At 44.8% G+C, this 19,038-nt stretch overlaps 1 protein-coding gene and 1 long non-coding RNA gene across 4 annotated transcripts in view; one reads left to right on the top strand and one right to left on the bottom strand.

Moving 5' to 3' along the window:
• TJP2 (tight junction protein 2) overlaps positions 1-19,038 on the top strand; it is a 120,408-nt gene that overhangs the window by 10,054 nt on the left and 91,316 nt on the right. Inside the window, exon 2 of one of the 3 annotated variants that reach the window (XM_032306736.1) lies at positions 15,617-15,737. The exons of 1 other annotated variant lie outside the window; for it this stretch is intronic. The gene's annotated coding sequence lies outside the window, so the exon portion shown is untranslated. Of the gene's footprint in view, positions 1-15,616; positions 15,738-19,038 lie in introns of those variants that run through there. One more of the 3 variants, XM_032306733.1, reaches the window with a different exon arrangement.
• LOC116570109 overlaps positions 1-19,038 on the bottom strand; it is an 89,448-nt gene that overhangs the window by 6,712 nt on the left and 63,698 nt on the right. Inside the window, exon 2 of the long non-coding RNA XR_004277286.1 lies at positions 814-849. This is a non-coding gene — a long non-coding RNA (uncharacterized LOC116570109). The remainder of the gene's footprint in view (positions 1-813; positions 850-19,038) is intronic.

The raw sequence follows: 19,038 nt of genomic DNA, 5'->3' as shown, positions 1-19,038 counted from the left end.
TGTGTGCTCCCTTGGTTTTTCTGGGGTGTATGAGCACGGACAGAGACCATGATCTCACTCCTCCTCTTCCTAGGATGACATTATCCTGCTTCATGATCTCATCTAAATCGAATTTACCTCCCAAACACCCCACCTCCACGCACCATCACCCGGGGGATTAGGGCTTCAATTTCAGAACTTTAGAGAGACACAGTCCATTGAACCTGGACCAGTAAGTATTTGCTGAGTAGAGAGCAGTAGCACTTCCTGTGGTCCAGGCCCTAAGAGCTTTGCGTGTGTTCATAAAATTTCATTCTCCCCCAATCCTTACAAGTGGGTGCTATTATCATCCCCTTGAGGGGGGATCCCCTTGAGGCTCAGAGAATTTAAGAGACTTGCCGAGGCCATTCAGCTAATTAAGTGCAAAGCTGGGATTCAAACACATGCAATCTGGTTCTCTAGGGCAGGGTCTTTACCATTATGCCTCGCTGCCACACACCCCCCCTTTTTTTTTCTTTTTTGAAAGATTTTATGTATTTATTTGAAAGAGAGAGAGACAGCGAGAGAGGAAACACAGCGGGGGCCAGGGGGAGTGGGAGAGGGGAGAAGCAGGCTTCCCGCTGAGCAGGGAGCCCCAACGTGCGGCTTGATCCCATGACCCTGGGATCATGACCCGAGCCAAAGGCGGACGCTTAATGACTGAGCCACCCAGGTGCCCCACCTTGCTCCCTCTTAATAAGGAAGTAAAACCCAGTATTACTGGGTATCTGTCATACGCTGGTTCCTGAGCAAGAAGTACTAGAGATACAAAAATGAATAGGACATTGTACCTACCTTCCGGGCCATTACAGAACACTCAGGGAGACAGACCTGTAAAAACATAATTTTTTGAAGCCAGTTAAAAATGTGTTGAGCCCCTCTGCTCAGCAGGGAGCCTGCTTCCCTCTCTCTCTCTGCCTGCCTCTCCGACTACTTGTGATTTCTGTCAAATAAATAAATAAATAAATCTTAAAAAAAAAAAAAAAAATGTGTTGAGCCCAACAAGAAACTGTCTCTTACTTTTCCTATGGTACATAGAACCGCTGGTGGAGAGAAGTGTTCTCCTATTTCAAATGTTTCCAATGACTGGTGCTCACAAAAAAATCTATTGTTTAGGAAATAGTGGGCTGAGTCATCAAATTAAAATCTGCTTTTTATTGTTAGTAGCGTGTACAGTGTAATGAGAATAATTACATGATGGCAACAGGTACTCTAAGCTTTGTAATACCATCACAATACAATTTGGGAAAAAGCAGAACCAGTTACGTAAAAGGAACATTTTTAAACAAAAATTTAGGATAGTTTCAAAAATTTTTTTTTTTAAAGATTTTTGTTTATTTATTTGATAGAGAAAGATCACAAGTAGGCAGAGAGGCAGGCAGAGAGAGAGGAGGAAGCAGGCTCCCCACTGAGCAGAGAGTCTGTTGTGGGGCTCGATCCCAGGACCCTGGGATCATGACCTGAGCCGAAGGCAGAGACTTAACCCACTGAGCCACCCAGGTGCCCAGTTTCAAAATATTTTATAGGAAGATTTGCTTTTTAAATTTTTTTATTTAAGTTTTTAGAAGATTTTATTTATTTATTTGACAGCAAGAGAGGGATCACAAGCAGGGTGAGTGGGAAAGGGAGAAGCAGGCTTCCCGCCATGTGGGGCTCCATCCCAGGACCCTGGGATCACAACCTGAGCCAAAGGCAGAGACTTTAACCCACTGAGCCACCCAGATGCCCCTATAGGAAGGTTTTATTTATTTATTTATTTATTTATTTTTAAGATTCTATTTATTTATTTGACACACAGAGAGAGATCACAAGTAGGCAGAGAGGCAGGCAGAGAGAGAGGGAGAAGCAGGCTCCCCGCTGAGCAGAGAGCCCCATGTGGGGCTCGATCCCAGGACCCTGAGATCATGACCTGAGCTGAAGGCAGAGGCTTTAACCCACTGAGCCACCCAGGCGCCCCTTATTTATTTATTTTGAAAAGGTTTTATTTATCCGTTTGACAGAGAGAGATCACAAGTAGGCAGAGAGGCGGGGTGGGGCGGGGGAAGCAGGCTCCCCACTGAGCAAAGAGCCCAATGCGGGGCTCGATCCCAGGACCCCAAGCTGAAGGCAGACACTTGACCACTGAGCCACCCAGGCGCCCCATAGGAAGGTTTTAAATGAGCAGCCGATCCTGAGTAAGTGGTCCCCGGCAGGTACAGCAGACCCTTGCACTGACTTCCCACAGGGGCAGAGTGCTGTCTGCAGGCCTCCGTCTTTCTCCTTTGGGCACGTGTGTTGCAGTTTTGAGCTCCCATTTTAACTGGGCAGTGTGGCGCCCCAGTTCATGCTGGGGGCGGAGGGCTGTGTTAGCAGGGGGTTCACCAGGACTGTAGCTTCAGGGCTGGACGAGGCTCCTCCATGGGGCCCCGCTCTGAGGCTGTGTGTCCAGCACAGCCACAGCCGTGGTCACTGAGCAGGGATCCGCCTGGAACTGGACCCGTATCTGACAGCCAGGTGGACCGCTCCTGCCGAGCGCTGGGGCCCGTCCCGTCAATGTGGAAGTCAACCCTTCTCGAACACCAGGACTCCTCCTTTCCTGTAATTAATCTCTTCCGTGGCCCAGAGGACCCACCCTCTCCTCTGCATAAGCTTAAACACATAATGTAAACTCTGTGTTTCCAGTTTTGATAGATGGAAGCAGAAAGTATTTGCGAGGGCAGAAGGAGGGGTAACCTAGCCCTGTCTGGGGGCAGGCGTGGTGGGGGGAGGAAAAGAAGATAACGCACACTTACGTGGTATGTGCTATGGGCCGTGTGTTACATGTGCTGAATGCTTTACACGGGATAACTGATTTCATTTTTCAAACAACCCTATGAGGTCAGGGCTATTATTAACCCCATTTGCAGATGAAAAAACTGAGGCAAAGGGAGATTCAGTGACTTGACCAAGATCACAGAGCTAGTTAGACGGGGAGCTGGACTTCAGTCCTGGGCAGTGTGGCGCCCCAGTTCATGCTGGGGGCGGAGGGCTGTGTTAGCAGGGGGTGGTGGGATTGTGTGAACCTCACTTCCCAGCTGCGGGCAGCTGACCGCTGTGTCTCAGGGTTCCCAGCTTTTCCAGCCAAGTTCCAGAGACTCTGCCCCTTTCCTGAAGTTGCAGAGCAGATACCCTAACCCAACTAATGGCAAGCCCTTCTTGACTCAAGCCAGCTCCTGTCAGTGTTCCAAATTCTGTGCCTCCTCGCTCATCTGTGCCCAAGCAAGAGAATCTCTAAAATCCTACAACTCTAGGTTCAGAGTAGAAACGTAACACGAACACAGTTTCTTCCAAAAGCAACTGGGAACAGACTTCCTGCACATGAGGAGTGGAAAGTTTTTTATTTCTTGGGAATGAGGAATCCACGGATTACTACGTATGCACATTTTTGGGGAAGAGTAGTTAATTAAGTGATTCTAATGTTGACTATCACTTGTTCCATAGCGGAGGTTAAAAATCTGGGGACTCTTATAAGGTAGAGCCTCTGTAGTTGGTGGGTACCACGTGAGTGGGCCACCAAGACCCTGTGTTCTCTTTTTCAGGGTTTCTATCACTCACTCCAGCCCCTGGGTTCCTGTTCCTTTCAGCCTGACTTTTTTTCAGTCTCTGATTTTACCCTACACCACTCGGTCTTGGGCTTTTCTGGTTCTTTAACTGTGTGTTGAAGGGAGTTGTGGCTGCATGGGAGGGTCAGAAGTTTGTAAGTGCACCCGTGCTTGACTATAGAGAAGTGAGAATTAGGAAGGTTTCTTTCTTTCTTTCTTTCTCTCTCTTTCTTTCTTTCTTTCTTTCTTTCTTTCTTTCTTAGATTTTTATTTATCCATTTGACAGATCACAAGTAGGCAGAAAGGCAGGCAGAGAGAGGAGGAAGCAAGCAGAGAGCCCTATGCGGGGCTCGATCCCAGGACCCTGGGATCATGAACGGAGCTGAAGGCAGAGGCTTTAACCCACTGAGCCACCCAGGGGCCCCTAGGAAGGTTTCTTGAAGAGGTCTTGGGAGTGGAAGAAGGACAGATGGCGGATGTGGACTGAGGGACGAGACGAGAGGTGCTGGATGCATCTACATCACTCCCAGGCATTCCTAAAACCATCGCTGTTTTGGTCTTGCTCCCGTTTGACAGATGATGAAACAGGTTCAGAAGGGTCATGTGGTCATGTAACTTGATGGGGATCACTAGGTGTTGAACAGCAGAGGTGGGACTCAGATCCAGTCTTGCCACGTACGCACAGCTCTCTTGGCCCGTGTCGTGGGGCTGGTGTGAGTGGGCACCAGGGGACCGGGTGAGCGTGGCGTCCGGGTCACACGCCAGGCAAACCAGGAGGAGGATGCAGGAAACAGGAAAGGGCAGGAGGCAGCCGTGGCTGCGGGCGGGCCGGGGGCGATTGCAGACACGGACTGGGCTGGGTGGAAAGGGAGGATTAGAACTACGGATTTGGTGGCATCCAGTTGAAGGTAATGGTTTAAATAAACCCCAGAGAGAGTGCATTCTGGCGACTGTGAAGAGAGCAGGCCGGTTTGGGCAGAGGCAGGCGAATCTAAGAGAGCCCCAGCTAGTGTTCGCGAACTCTGGTGATGCTGCTATGTCATGGAGCCTGTTTTTCTTACAGTGTTCTCATAGATCACCTGAGTAGCAAATATGTAAAATATATTATATATGACGGTATTAAGGGGGCAGAAAATATATGCATGAAGTCATATGGTTTATTTGCAGTAAAGCTTTAAAAAAGAAATTGTGGTTTCCCTCACTCTTCTACTTTTAGTTAGGGCTTTTTCCGGCTCCCTGAAAAGCAGACCACACCCTGTAAAACAGCCCGTTTGGGACATTAGTTCATTTCCACTTGTATACTTCTAAAGCACAGGAACGGTTAAAATACCCAGGAAAGAAGGATGTCCACTGTTTCCCTCCGGCAGAAATAAAGTAGAAATAATCAGATCAAGGGAATACACCCGTCTGATCTGTGAATTTTTATGTTCAACTTTAATCATTCAGGCTAAAGTGCCCTTGAGTATCCTAACTTAAAAGCTTTTTTGGATCGTGTAGACTTAAAGTCGTTTTTTTAAATAGATAAGTGATTTTTAATCAGATGGTTGTAGTTGTAAAGAATTTCTAGAATTTTAAGGGAATTAACTAAATAAATACATATTTCTGAAGAGTTTCCGGAGTTACAGAGAAAATGCCATATAAGTACATATTTGGATGGGGGTATTTTGGCTAGATTTTTGTTTTCTGTGTTATTGTCCTTAAGTACTCTTATGAAGGCGTTCGCACATAGATGACAATTATTTTTTAAAGGTTTTATTTATTTATTTGACAGAGAGAGAGTAAGCACAAGCTGGAGAAGTGGCAGGCAGAGGGAAAGGAAGAAGAAGGCTCAATGAGGGGCTAGAAACCAGGACCCTGGAACTATGATCTGAGCTGAAGGCAGGCACTTAACGACCGAGCCACCCAGGCACGCCAGAGAGGAAAGTTTAGACTTTGTTCTCTCTAATGGGGCACCCCAAGATGACAATTTTTTAAAAGGGCTAAATAGGGGCACCTGGGTGGCTCAGTGGATTAAAGCCTCTGCCTTCAGCTCAGGACCCTGGGATTGAGCCCCACATCAGGCTCTCTGCTCAGCAGGGAGCCTGCTTCCTCCTCTCTCTGCCTACTTGTGATCTGTCAAATAAATAAATAAAATCTTTTTTTTAAAAAAGGGCTAAATAAATAAATTATAAAACAGGACAATCTCATTTATGGAAGAAAAGCAGATTCTTTCTAATTATCTGCTAAGGCAGAATTCTCTTCCTCATGAAAGACCCAATTTTGGTTTTGTATGAGGTCATCATAGATAAGAATCACTTCATAAGATGTATGTGAAGTGCATAAAAAATTCCTACAGAAAACGAAACTTTAAAACATGACATTTATAAAGTATCATGTCACTTTCACCCAAGTAAAGCAGCTGCCAGTGGGTAGCAAGTTTAACTTGATTTTTTTGTGTTGTTGCTAGCTCAGGCTTCGTTTCTTATTGGAGAGGGCTGTATAGTAATTTTTATCACGCGTCATTAGAAATACAATTTGTTAGAACAAAGACTGTTGTGTGTAAGTATAATTACATCTTCCTGTATGATTAAATGAGGGCTGTATTGTAGCTTTTTTCAGCGGTGGCAGCTGTAGCAAAACCAAGTTCAGCCTATAAAAGAATTCCTGTGACTAACTGGTACTAATTGTTTACAGAACAACCAGTGGGAGTAATATTCATGAATACTATGGAAATGAAATATTCCCAGACCAAGTGGTTTATCCCTTGTTTTCACCACTCTGTTGTGGTCGGATTTCATTAATTGTATAATCAGGCAAGTGAAGCGGAGTTCTTAGTTTATTGTTGGTATTGAAACATAACCCTGCATTTGTCTGGACAGGCCTCTCATCTTCTAAATGGGAAACTGTGGCTTAAGGAGGGATTGAAGGGTTATTTAAGTCACTGACCCACCCTCTTCACTTTTTTTTTTTTTTTTTAAGATTTTATTTATCTATTTGACAGACAGAGATCACAAGTAGGCAGAGACAGAGGAGGAAGCAGGCTCCCCGTCGAGCAGAGAGCCTGATGTGGGGCTCGATCCCAGGACCCTGAGACCATGACCTGAGCCAAAGGCAGAGGCTTAACCCACTGAGCCACTCAGGCACCCCAACTATTCACTTTTTAAAACACAACCTATGACAGTAATTTATAACTAGCATATCTTTTTAACTTAAAAAAAAATTTATTATTATTTATTTGTTTTTTAGATTTTATTTAAACTCAATTAATATATAGTGTATTATAAGTTTCAGGGTAGAATGTAATGATTCATCAGTTGCATGTAACACCCAGTGCTTATTACATCCAGTGCCCTCTTTACTGCCCATCACCCGGTTACCCCATCCCCTGGCCCACCTCCCCTCCAGTAACCCTCAGTTTTATAACTGGCGTATCTTAGTGTAATTTATAATATATTAGTTCTCAAAGTAAATATTATGACTGTTTCAAAGTCACTCAAGCTAAATTTTTAATGGATGAGAGAAAATAGGAAATAGATGGTTTAATTTTTTTTTTTCCATACCCCGAGGACTTTGGGTGTGTACACCCTACTTTGGAGACCGATGATTTAGGTCATTCAGGTTAAAAAAAAAAAAAGACAAAGAAAGTTGCTATTGAGGAAAGAGAATCTATAGAGGAAGAGTTCAAGGTTTGGGAGGGTGGGGAAGAGTTTGGGACACTTACGCACTGCGGATATCTAGGTTAATCAGGATTAATCCATAATGCCTCCCTCCCGTTTTACTTCCCTTTTATGTCTGAGTCTGTTTAGACAAGGAACAGCACAAGTCCTCTAGAATATTCAGTGGTAAAAAATAAGGCTTGAAGAGATTGGTCAGGGATAGATAGATAAGTCAGAACTTCTTCAGAGGGACAGAAACACAACTAAAATGAAATTTCACAGCAGTCAATTTATTAACTTAGATAAAAAGTGTAAGTGGGATCTCCCGGGAGGACCAGGACCTTCGGCACAGCTGGATTCAGAAGCTCAAATGAAATCATCACATTGCTGTTGGTACAGTTCTTCCTAACAGCTAGTGACGAGCCCTCGCACATGGCAGGGAACATGCGTGCCCACAGTCCTGGCGTCCTATCTCCCCTGGTTTGTAGCTCCGACAGGAAGGGGGCATTTTGCTGAATGTCCTATTTTCACCCCAGGGAAGACGGGCTCATGTGTACCACGACTCCTTAGCTGGGCCACTGTGATGGACAGCCCGCCGTTAGCCCACGGAAAGAGGGCAAGAAAGTTCTTCCAAGCTGAGAGGAGACATTCACAACACTGAGGAGGGGCCTGAGTCTGACCCTCTCCAGACAGTATATTTTTAACGCTGTGGGAGCTCGCCTATGTAGGATTCTAGAGGTATTTAAAAAGATATTTAAAAAAAAACAAAAACAAAAACAAACAGGGGCACCTGGGTGGCTCAGTGGGTTAAGCCTCTGCCTTTGGCTCAGGTCATGATCCCAGAGTCCTGAGATCGGGCCCCGCATCGGGCTCTCTGCTCTGCGGGGAGCCTGCTTCTGTCCGCCCCCAGCCCACTTGTGATCTCTGTCTGTCAAATAAATAAACAAAATCTTTTTAAAAAACAACAACACCAAACAGAATTGTTTCTCTATTAATTAGTTAATTAATTAATTTTTGCTCTCAGCTCAAGCAAGGAGTTTATAGCACTTAGAAATGCCTTGCTAGAAAACAGACAACTGGTACTCCTTACTTGTCAAAGCACAGCTTTTTGGGTAGAGGTATTTGTAGAAGGAGCAGATCAGTTTCTGATTTTTGTCCACCCAGAGGCAGGCAGGCTCTTTGGACCAATTATTTCCAGACCTTGAGATAAATCACCTCCTGTGCCATTAGTACTCGAAGGATTAGCAGCGTCACAGATTTATGTGTGGATTAATTGGGGAGTGTACGTTAGATTGCTGTGTTTAGAACCATGGTTGTCCTGCCAGTCATTTTCATTAGTGCTTCATTCAAAATTCTTTAGCCTTATATAATACTGACGTTGCAGGGAAATCCGAATGAGCCTTTCCTTTTTTTTATTTATTTGTGGCTTGGCCTCACGCTCGCCACCCCCCTCACCCCACCCTGCAGAGTTTAATAGCTCAAGCTAGAGGTACACAGAGCATCTAAAAACGCAGGGGCTTGGGGCGGTGCAAAGATTGCTTCGTGTGCTTCCGCTGATGAGTGCCCGAAATGTACATGACCTTGTACTGAGAGAGACAAGATGAGGTACAAGAAATACACGGCTCTTTTGGAAGCCGCCGTTGGGATCACCCCACTGAACAAGAGGGAGCTTCTTCCCGAGAGCAGAAGACATGCGAACCTCTGGCAGTGCCCCGGGTAAGCAGAGGAGGGCAGGAGATGCTGCACGTGTGCTGGGGTGGGGGTGGGGGGTCTCGGCAGAGGGAAGGGTCATCCTTGTCCTAAGGGTAGTAGATGGTGAGTTCTTCACTGAGAACTTGTTTCTTCCTGGCACGTAGGGCCTCGCCAGACTGAATGAAAATACTTAATAAAATTCATGGTAATAATAACTAAGAAAAACCCTAGTCTAGGCGTGCCTGGGTGGCTCAGTGGGTTAAAGCCTCTGCCTTCGGCTCAGGTCATGATCTCAGGGTCCTGGGATTGAGCCCTGCACTGGGTTCTCTGCTCAGCAGGGAGCCTGCTTCCCCCCATCTCTCTGCCTGCCTCTCTGCCTACTTGTGAGCTCTCTCTGTCAAATAAATAAGTTAAATCTTTTAAAAAAGAAAGAAAGAAAAACCCTAGTCTAGCAGCCAAGAAGATGAGGTAATTGGTGTTTTTAAACTCAGATATTTTAATTTTCTGATTTTGACTTTGTTTTTTTACATAGTCTATACACATAGCAGTTCTTAAAGATGAAGTAAATATGCCTTGTTTTTTCCTACAATGCAAGTGTTTTTCTGACTAAAGTGTACATGTGGAATGTTTTAGGTAAATACTTTTTACTTTACATCTCTTTCTAATGCCCCACTGGTTTACCATGGTGAAGAAGAGTTTAGATGTTTTTTTCTGAATGGTTAGAGGCCTCAATCCCTGCTTTCTTGTCTAAAGTCCCTTCTTTTGCATCTTTTACGCACTGAAGAGAAGTTTAATTTAAGGTATCTATATGGCAGATAGTATTTTTAGGGACTGAATTTAATTTTTATTTTTAAAATGTTTTTAAAGATTTATTTATTTGAGAGAGAGCACGTGTAATCGTTGGGGGTAGGGGTGGGAGCAGAGGGAGAGAGAGAATCTCAAGCAGACTTCCTACGGAGCAGGAACCGGACATGGGGCTAGATCCCATGACACTGAGATCATGACCTGAGCCAAAAGGAAGAGTTGGACGCTTGACCTACTGAGCCACCCAGGTGCCCCTGAATTGAATTTTTAAACTGAATGAACCACACATTGGCACTCACTCAGGGATCAAATTGAGGCATCTGTGTAGCTAATGATATTTATTTTTAAGATTATTTATTTATTTACTTGTCAGAAAGACAGAGAGAGAGCAGCATAAGCGGTGGTGGGGGGGGTGGGGGCAGGAGGCAGAGGGAGAAGCAGGCTCCCCGCTGAGCAAGGAGCCCCATGTGGGACTCGATCCCAGGACCCTGGGATCATGACCTGAGCCGAAGGGAGACGCTGAACCAACTGAGCCACCCAGGCATCCCAGATATTTCTCTTTAAAAAGTAGAAGGTCACTAGCTTATTTTATTTAAAGATTTATTTATTTATTTTAGAGAGAGAGAGAGAGAGAGAGAGAGCGTGCATGCATGAACTAGAGGGGCAAAAGGAGAAGGAGAGAATCCCAGTTAGTCTCCATGCCTAGCTAGGAGCTTGACTTGGGGCTCTATCTCAGGACACTGAGATCCTGACCTGAGCTGTAATCAACATTCGGATGCTTAACTGACTGAGCCACCCAGCTGCCCCCAGTCACTAGCTTATTTTTAACATATAAACAATATACATCCATTAGACAAGATTTAGAAAGTACAAGAAAATAAGGGGGAAAATCATCCGTAATCCCATCTTTCTAAGAGAGTTCGTATAATCATTTACAACAGAAGTTTTCAACGGAGGGAGAGGGTGGGGTTTGCCCCCCAGGGGACATGGGGCAACGTCTGTGCAGGATTTTGGCTGCTACAACCTGGGGAGTTGCTACTGCTTTCTAGCAGGTGTAAGTCAGGGATGCTGTCCAACATCCTAAAGTGGGTAGGACAGTCCCCCCTTCCCTGCAAGAAAGCCCAAAATGTCAATAGTGCTGCCATTCAGATATTTGATAGCGGCAGATTTTCTTCCTATCTCTAAAAGGTACTTTTTATTATTAGCAATACATGAGCTATTTCTTGAAGAAATTTTAGGGATCCTTTAGAACGGAATCCTGAGACTTCATCCTCGTCACTAAGGAAAGGAAGTGTATATAGGCACCAAGAGGGCGAGGGGTATGTAGTGACCCGGGGAGAGTCCATGTGGGCTAATGTTTAGTGAGGGCCATGGGAGACGTGTCGTAATGGCCAAATTGTGATTCTTTAGTTTTAATTTTTTAAACATTTAAAAAATTTTTAATTCAATTAATTAACATTTAATGTATTACTGGTTTCCGAGGTACAGGTCCGTGATTCTTCAATCTTATATAATGGCTATTGCTCATTACGTAACATCAAATTGTGATTCTTTTTTTGTTTTTCTAAGATTATTTGTTTATTTATTTGACAGAGAGAGATCACAAGTAGGCAGAGAGGCAGGCAGAGAGAGAGGGGAAAGCAAGCTCCCTGCTGAGCAGAGAGTCCGATGCGGGGCTCGATCCCAAGATCCTACGATCATGACCTGAGCCGAAGGCAGAGGCTTAACCCACTGAGCCACCCAGGTGCCCCCAAATTGTGATATTTTTAAGTTGCTCCTGGAGATGGGGCATACTGTAGCCTGGACTTCTGTCCCAGAGTGACAGAAGTGTAGAGCTGGGAGGGCCTTTTGTCGGGGGCAGCAGACAGGTTTCCTGTGGCATGGCAAAGCCAGTCAGTGTGTGGGCTGCTGGGAGCGTCAAGTAGGGAGGACCCCCGGGTCAAGTCTGGGCTTAGCAGAAAAGAAATACTGTGAGTGAGGAGGGACATACTAATACGGAAAATGGAAGATTGTAACACGAGGTCTGTGTCTTCATCACTCCCTGATTCTGATTTGGTCTTTGATTTTTACAAGTGTGAAACCGAGACTCATTTGAGTCACCAGGATCGAGGGCTTGGCCCTCAGACAGCAACTGAATGTTCTTGGTTTCTGGCTCGGGATCAGTCCTTAAAGGATTCTCCCGAAACAGACCCACATGATTCAGATGTGTAAATGGATTGCCACATTATTCATTTCTTTTTGGAGATAAGCTTTTCCAGCCATTGGAATGAGTAAGCACCCTAAGTAAAACCATCTCTGCTTCTCGTTTCCCCAAGTCCAGCCAAACAGAAGTCAAACCATTCACTCCAAAGTGATTCTTACTAAAAGAAGCTGAATGTTGTCTCTCTCCCGCATTCTCTCTCTCTTTTTTAAGAGAGCATTCCCTGAGGCCTGATGAAATAGCACTATGTCACAGGACGACGAGATCTGTAATACTTTGAGTTCTTTAAATACACATGGACTAAACATTGTTTTGCTGGTTCTCATTCTTTGGTTTACTGACTCCCTTTTCACCTAACACAGTCTTCCTTTGAACATGGGAATATCCTTCACTAAGCTTTTAGTAAAATCTCCTTTCTGGGTAACCTAGCAGGGGTTATCGCCTACTGATTAATTTCACTAATCAGTTCCAAATCTTTCAGGGTCACTTTTTTGTCTTATTTCTCACATTTTATTTTTTTAAAAGATTTTATTTATTTATGTCACAGACAGAGATAACAAGTGGGTAGAGAGGCAGGCAGAGGAGGGGGAAGCAGGCTCCCTGCTCAGCACAGAGCCTGATGCGGGGCTCAATCCCAGGACCCTGGGATCATGACCTGAGCCGAAGGCAGAGGCTTTAACCCACTGAGCCACCCAGGTGCCCCTATTTCTCACATTTTAATGTACATACGAATCACTGTTAAGATGTATGTTATAGTTCTGTGATTATGGTGGGGCCTGGGAGTCTGCATTTTAATAAGCATCCAGGTTCTGCTGTCAACCCAGTGATGACCAGTGCATGGTCTGGGTGATGCTGATGGCTCAGCCCGTGACCCACACTTTGAGGAGTAAGCCTCTTAAGAAATGCTTCCTATGAGAGGACACCTGCTTTTCTCTTGACCTCAAACTTTTTTTTTTAAGTTTATTTATTCAAGTAATCTCTACACCCCACGTGGGGCTCGAACCTAAAACACTGAGACCCAAGAGTCGCACGATCCTCTGCCTGAGCCCGTCAGGCGGCCTGACTTTTTAAATTTCTCTGATCTTCCTGAGGGCTTGCCGTCCCAATACTGGCCCCCTCCCTGCTGGCCTTAGAGATGACAGTGGTAAGAAGGCCGGTGGCTGGCCCCGCTGCTGTGGAGGGAAATCTGCCACGAGCCTTCTGACCCGGGATCCCGATGGGGCTGGTTGACTAAGTACTGAGGCTGATATTTTTTCCAGGAATTTAGGTACTTTCATTCTTTTAAAGAAATATTGCAGTTGCTGCAACGTGTAATACTGTGTAGTATTCAAGAGCAGCTGCTTTTGCATTTTAAAACATAATTGGAAGTCAGGTCATGATTCACTTTTCAAAACCTCAAGGAATTCATTGGCCGCCAACGCCCTCCTCCTTTGAGTACTTGGTCTTGCCGTCTGCAGACAGCGTTGTGCTTGGGCTTCTCCTCTGTAAACTCTAGCCACGTGACAGGCCCCACCCACCAGCTACCCACCGTGGGCTGCATGTTGCAAGTTCACGGTGGCACAGTTCGCATGGCTTCTGTAGGTGCATGTTTACCCCAATACCTGGCACCTGGGGGTGCTCTGCAAAGATCTGCCCGTGCTTAACTTGGTGTCAGTAGAGCCACAGATAAAGAAAAAAAAATGTTTAAAAAAATTGACATTCAAACACAAAAATACTGACCCACCTGTGGATTTTGCTTTTAAAATTTTGTCCAGTTTCTCATGTTACCTGACATTAATTTCACATATCTGTCAATACTCTTGAAATCTAAGAATATAATTTAGTTCTTTCTCAAGCTATTTCTAAGTTTAAAAGTAGCCCTGGTCAATATTGGTGTATTTTAGAAATGGTTAGGGTTAGGGTTAGGGTTAGATCTCAAAAATTTGGGAATCTTATCAAAGAAAGTTAAAAGCAAGATGTTTTGAACATGCAGAAAACGGATTTAATTAAAAAACAATCTGATACGGGGCGCCTGGGTGGCTCAGTGGGTTAAGCCGCTGCCTTCGGCTCAGGTCATGATCTCAGGGTCCTGGGATCGAGTCCCGCATCGGGCTCTCTGCTCAGCAGGGAGCCTGCTTCCCTCTCTCTCTCTGCCTGCCTCTCCAACTACTTGTGATTTCTCTCTGTCAAATAAATAAAAATCTTTAAAAAAAAAAAAATCTGATTCTATACAAGAAACAAGCACTTTTTGGAGCTGATACCTGTAGAAGAATTTCATATTAAAGCCAAAAGCGTAACCAAGCCCATCTTGATTTGCTGGCCATTTATTTATCTTTGGAAGTAATAACAGAAACCACGCATGGGCCGGGCTCTAATCCTGTTGCTCGCTTTGTGGGATGTCCAGATGGGCTTGCTTTAGCCACTGCCTACATTTCCTGCTGATCCTTGGAGGAGAAGGGAAATGTGTCCCTTGCCTGTATAAATAAAATCGACACTATCCTTTATTGCTATTTCATTGTGTGGGGACTGTTTTGCATAGATAACCACAATCTCACTTTGTCTGCAAACAGAAGAGTATGTGCAGAACTGGTGAGAAGCCACATTCTTCTTCCCACGGGACACGACTGCCCTGTGTGAAGCTGCGGGGGCCCAGGCCTCGCCCGGGAGTGAGCTTGCCTCCTTGTGCGCTTTAAAAGGCATACGCAGGGGGGGGCTCAGTGGGTTAAGCCGCTGCCTTAGGCTCAGGTCATGATCTCAGGGTCCTGAGATCGAGTCCCACATCGGGCTCTCTGCTCAGCAGGGAGCCTGCTTCCCTCTCTCTCTCTCTCTGTCTGCCTCTCTGCCTACTTGTGTTCTCTCTCTGTCAAATAAATAAATAAAATCTTTAAAAAAAAATAAAATAAAAGGCATACGCAGGATTAATAAAAATGTGCAGAAGGGATGTTCATTGGATTTCCTCAAAATTAGGGGTAAAACAAACAAACAAACAAAAAACTGCCACCTTTCAAAGTGTGGGCAATCCGCAAATGTAAAAGTAGAGACGAGCCAGTATTATAAATGCTGTGAAAAATGAATTCCCTTTTAGTTTCAAATGCTTTCTCTATTGTATAGTTAAAAAAAAAAAAAGAAGTTATTTATTTATTTGACAGAGAGAGACAGCGAGAGAGGGAACGCAAGCAGGGGAAGTGGGAGAGGGAGAGGCAGGCTTCCCGCTGAGCAAGGAGCCCGACGTGGGGCTCGATCCCATCATGACCTAGCTGAAGGCAGACGTCCAACTGACTGAGCCACCCAGGTGCCCCTATTATATACTTTTTAAAAAAGATTTATCCACTTATTTGAGAGAGTGAGCCAGTGAGCAGGTGCCCCTGCACGAGGTGGGGAGGGGCAAAGGGAGGGGAGAGAGAGACTCTCCAGCAGACTCCACGTGGAGTGCAAAGCCCGACGTGGGGCTCCATCCCAGGACCCTGAGATCACGACCTGAGCCAAAATCAAGAGTCGGAGGCTTAACCGACTGAGCCACCCAGGTGCCCCAAAGTTTCTTTCTTGAAGTACTGAGAATGCTCCAAAATGGATCTTGGAGACAGTTGCACCAATACTGTAACTGTAACTGTGTTGGAAGCCATGTTGTAAGTGGCTGAATGGCGGTGTGTGAAGTTCAGTGCCTTTCCCCAGATCTTACCGCGCTGGGAGGGACCATGTTGGGTTTGTAACCACACTGTCTTTTTCAGGGTGCGGAGTACGGCATTATTATCATCTCCCTGTGAGTGGGATTGGCGCCCCAGCGGTGCCACGTGGCACAAGTTCTGTACGAAGCCCAGACGAGGGCCGGCGGACAGCGTGCTTTACCAGGTGCCTGCTTTTTTGGTTGCTGGCTTTCCTCCGTCTAAAGTTTGATGTAAATCATTTCACACCCTAGAAGTAGTCAAGGCCACCATTTTCAATGTTGCTGATAGAGAAATTGTTCAATATCAGAGAAAGTTGAATTGTCATGTCGTATTTACCCAGGAGCAGAAACGTCATACCTGCATTTATGGTCTGAATTGATAGGTAAACTCTTGCCACAGTTGGGTGAGAGCTAAATAAAGTCCTTCCTGGCTAGAGCATACAAATCCAATTCTCGTGGTTCAGAATAAATGCCTGGCAAGTTATTTTGGTGTCTGGGGTTATAGGTCTTTCTGGTAAGTCATGTTTTTTCTGTTATCTTTGAGGTAGCAGAATTATGTAACAACGGTAGGCACTTTGCTGAAAATATTAAAGACATGGGTTGCCCTGGCTTCTAAAGATTTAATTATGTACAAGCTTTTAGTAAAAGAATGAAGAGCGAGTATTATCTATTTACTGATTCAATTTTAAGTAGGAATTAAATGAGATTTACAAAGCATTACATTTTATTTTGACAGATGCTGGGTTGTATTTTTTCTTAGTTACACTTTAACCCCTGATTATAGGCCAGTCCGTGGTCCACAGAATGGGGTTGGAATTTTTTTCATGGGCTTGTTTCATAATTCCTGTCTGTTTAAGCTTAAAACCCCTGCCTGGGTGGCTCCTAGCTATGTGTCAGAGCTTGAGTTTAACCAAGTGTGAACGGCACACGCCAGGGTAGCAGATAGCAAATCTCAGTGTGTCTACGCGTGCCTTAACGTTTCGGAGTGCAGCAGATCCATTATCTGTGAAAGATGAGCATCAATATGACCGTAAAGGAGCTAACGTACCACAGGAGCGAGGCACACACCAAGGTCTTTCTCGGAGTCTACATGTCCCAATGGGGACAACTTGCATGGGGAAGCCCTTAGTTACCACTGAACTGACTGGGCTTGGGGTGGGTTTTGTTTGCTGAGATGTTCACTGTGCAGCTCTTAAAGTTTCCAAACATAAGAAAACAGATTCTTTTTTTTTTTTTTTTAAGATTTTATTATTTATTTGACAGACAGAGGTCACAAGTAGACAGAGAGGCAGGCAGAGAGAGAGGAAGGGAAGCTGGCTTCGCTGCGGAGCAGAGAGGGGCTCGATCCTGGGACTCTGGGATCATGACCTGAGCTGAAGGCAGAGGCTTTAACCCACTGAGCCACCCAGGCGCCCCAAGAAAACAGATTCTTATGAAGACTCCTGCAGTTTTCCTGAAACTAGACTTCTGGGTCATATCTATTGATTTAGTGGAATGAGTTGGAGGGGCAGGGTGGGGCGTGGCAAAGGGGGATGGTGCTGGCACTGAGTGTAGGAGGGAAGGTTCTCTGTGACTCGAGCAAGCCCCTCCTAATACACGCTTTCCTCGTTCTAATGCCCAGTACTAGTGACCACAGGTCCTTTAACGTCATTTTGTTTGCACAAGTCGGAGTCTTGCTCCAAAGCTCTTTCCTGTGTAAAAACTTACACTTGGCTCCAAAGCTCTTTCCTGTGTAAAAACTTAAGCTTGGCTTTCTGGGATGACTTAGCCTCAGGTGAGCTTGGGTGGCAAGGATTTTTCCAAGAGCATCTCACATTACCTTAGTTTCAGATCCAGCAAACCTCTCTTTCCCTTCCCCGCCCCCCTTCCTTCCTTCCTTAGAGCAGGGGAGGGAGAGCCTGTGGGCTGGGCTGGGCCAGAGGGAGAGAGGGAGTTGTAAGCTCTCTCTCCCGTAAGGCTCCATGCCTGGTGCGGAGCCTAGCATGGGGTGCACTTTCACAACTCTGAGATCATGACCTGAGCCAAAACCAAGAGCTGGACGCTTAACCAACAGAGCCATGCAGATGTCCTGAGTATGCATTTCTGACAAGTTCCCGGCCAGGCCATACTTGGTTTCTCTGCCTGATCTAGTTCTACCTTCCAGTTCCTGAAGTACTTTGCTTCTTGTTCTAAGTCTTGGGAAAGTCTCTCTCCTTGTCACATTTGTTATGCTGAGCTAAAGCCATCAGAAGAGACGAATTAAAGTTTAACATACTAGAAAGAGTCTTTCAAAGCGTGTGACAGAGTTAATTATTTTAGTTAATTAGATGTAAGATCTGAAGTTGACTTTTTGAATATCAGTAATTATATTTCAAATATCAGTATCAAATAGTAAGATTAATTATGATCACATAATTATGTACATTATTAAAATCAATACTTTAAAAAAATATCAATATAATTATGATTAAGTTGGGGGTGATTCTGTCCAGGGTGTTTTGTCTAATCTAACTATACAACCAGATTACCTCCAAACAAACCAAAATTTGGCTGCACTGACAACTGCTATCACCAACCACTCTGTTGATAAAACCATGACAAAGTACCAAAAACTAGGGCTCAAGGATGACACCCCTTCCAAGCAGAAGTTAGTTGCAAATTCTTTTTCTCAGTCTTAACAGGCTAATAGGAAGGAATCATAAAATGAGCTGTGTCTAGGTTTCCCCACACGACTATAGCACCGGGGGCCAAAATCAGGCAGGACGCACGGCGGCATGGTTGCCAATTACAAGTAAGACAGAACTCCTAGCTGGGGAAGAGCCCTTACCCAAGTAAATTTCCTCAGGCCATGCACTGACTAGCCCATAGGGTACTTGACACCGTGACTGGACCCCTAAGTGGCTGGAAGAGGTAGAGGAGAAAGTGTTATACAGAAGGGCAGATGGTGGTGAGGAAAAGGGATAATAAGTACAGAGAATCCTTCTAAGAAATCAGGCTGTGAAAAGTAAGAGATAGATAGGGCTTTGGGCTGGAAAGCGCCCAGTCATCTTCTAATCCCCAGGTTCTGGATTCCTTTAAACATGCAGGAGTATGATTAAATTTCGGCTTCGGGATTACTCATCTGTGTGCTGTACTTAACAATGTCCAGACATCTCACATTTCCAGAGATAGGCCAGATGGCCACCACTTTGTCTTGTTGATTTCACAAGTAAACCACGTGCTCTAATTTTTGTTTGGAAAACATGTCAGACTATAGCTAAAGCATTCAAAAGTAAGAATAAACCCTCCTTATTTTTATTTTTCTTTCACTGAAGTGGTATACCAATTTCCCATGATGAAAGTTTGCTCCAGTTGCTAAAATAACAAAGTCTTTATAGATAAGTATTTGGAGCAGGACTCTTCCCTCTTTTTTTTTTTTTTAAATTTTTATTTTTATTATTATTATTTTTTAAGATTTTATTTATTTATTTGACAGACAGAGATCACAAGTAGGCAGAGAGGCAGGCA

Source organism: Mustela erminea, chromosome 12 (genome assembly GCF_009829155.1).
Source record: "Mustela erminea isolate mMusErm1 chromosome 12, mMusErm1.Pri, whole genome shotgun sequence".
Lineage (NCBI taxonomy): Eukaryota > Metazoa > Chordata > Mammalia > Carnivora > Mustelidae > Mustela > Mustela erminea.
The sequence above is the reverse complement of the archived record's forward strand: the minus strand, read 5'-3'. Positions and strand labels throughout refer to the sequence as shown.